This window comes from Marmota marmota, unplaced genomic scaffold, assembly GCF_001458135.2.
Source record: "Marmota marmota marmota unplaced genomic scaffold, marMar, whole genome shotgun sequence".
Taxonomy (NCBI): domain Eukaryota; kingdom Metazoa; phylum Chordata; class Mammalia; order Rodentia; family Sciuridae; genus Marmota; species Marmota marmota.
The window spans coordinates 20,244,531-20,246,237 of record NW_025999913.1 but is presented as its reverse complement, the minus strand read 5'-3'; the positions used below and the strand labels follow the sequence as shown (position 1 = coordinate 20,246,237).

General features: G+C 56.2%; 1 non-coding gene across 1 annotated transcript; it reads left to right on the top strand.

Moving 5' to 3' along the window:
* The first annotated feature begins 1,275 nt into the window (after positions 1–1,275).
* On the top strand, positions 1,276–1,347 carry Trnam-cau. The gene has a single exon. It is a non-coding gene; the product is annotated as a tRNA-Met (tRNA).
* Positions 1,348–1,707: the final 360 nt, after the last annotated feature.

Sequence of the window (1,707 nt, the reverse complement as noted above, 5' to 3'; positions counted from 1 at the left end):
CAAGTTCAGTTGAAGAAATGGCATTCTCTCTGCCCTTGAAGAACTGTGGTTTCTTGTCAGGGACTAGAAGGCAATTCTCCTTCAAAGATTAGCCTGACAGCCCCCTGGGAGACATCCTGCCTGGGAGGCATCCTGCAGCCAACTATCTCCCTGGAACATCCTGCGGTTATCAGGATCATCAGACATCTTGCACCTGGCAGTTTTACCACCCACATCCAGCAATTGTTGATTAGAGAGCTTCCCCATCCCCAGCATATAAATACCCCTATGTGAACAATAAAAGTTTGCAGCTTGATCAGAATTTTTGTCTTGCTGTCACCTTTCGTGTCTCTTGTCCCTTCATTCCTCCCCATCTAGGTTCGCTGCCCACGTTGATGTGTCCTGCCGGATGGGACAGTTTCTGGTTCCTAACAAAGTTTAGAGTTTGAAAAGAAAGAAAGGAGCATGGTTTGTTACTGGAAAAAGACCTGTGGCCCAAGCTGAGATGACCTGAGAGACCCTTGCAAACAAACCAGAAAGATTTCAGACCAGTCGCTTGAGTAACAGTTTATTAGAAGGGATAGGACAAGGAGGAAGAGGACACTCTTGAGGGAGGGTGTGCCCTCCAAGAGGAGAAGGACCGGTGTTCCTCCTGCTCTCCAGTTTTATTAGAGTTCCCTGGGAAGCTCCCAGGAAGTCCCACCTAGGTCCACCTACTGACCTTTGACAGCTGGGGGACTGCCTGATAGGGTAGTGTGGTGCTAGAGTTAGGGAAATCCGGTTCCCCCTGACCCTTTGAACAGTCCCCATCGAGCTTGCCTCGTGGGGCTCTTGATATTTTGGTTGCCAGGGTGACGACAGTTTCTGTGATTAGGGAGGGTCCAGGCCACCTATAGGGTGTGGCTTGATTTCGAAACAATAGCTTTTCTTAAGCGGGGGTGGCCAAGGGGGCAGGGGGTGACAAACCAGGCAGGCTCCCTGGGCCCTCCTCGGTCCTTCCCTGCTGTCCCACTCTTAGCTGACCAGCTGCCCAACACCTCTTCCAGGACTGGATTTGTGGAAGTCAGGGGGAAGCGGAGGGGACCCGAGCTCGCGAGCGGCCCGGGAGTCGGTGTGTCGCCCCCCCCCCCCCCCCGGCGCGCGTCCGGTTCCCAGGCTGGAGAGAAGGCGCCTCTGTGGTTTGTAGATGGCAGATTGCGGGAGGAGAGGTGCAGCTGACCCCGGGAAGCCACGGGGGAGGCAGGCGAGGGCGCAGAAGGGAGGTATTCTTCTTTAAGAGAACACTCACCACCGGGAAGCAGAGTGGCGCAGCGGAAGCGTGCTGGGCCCATAACCCAGAGGTCGATGGATCGAAACCATCCTCTGCTAGTTACGTTTTTCTGCAGGAATGTGGCAGAGGCCGCGGTCCCAGAGAGCACGCAGGAGGTCCACTGCTTCTCGTCAAAGTGAACCGTTCTCCAGCTGTGCAGCCGCCTTTGAAAGATTCGTCCTTGCGTCTGGTCCTCCCTCCCCACTTTGCGCCCTGCAGATGTTCTTGGCTATAAAAGCTACCGTGACCGAGGCCCCGGCGTTGCGCTCACTGCTGTCTCCCCGTCTTTACACAGAGGAGAAGGGAGCGAGGACCTACGAGCGCTCCGCTGCCCTAGCAGGTGGGTCCAGCCTGGCGGCTTTGCCAGCCAGAGCCGAGCGGCGGGAGCAAGTCCGCGAATCTGGAGCCGCCAACGGCGC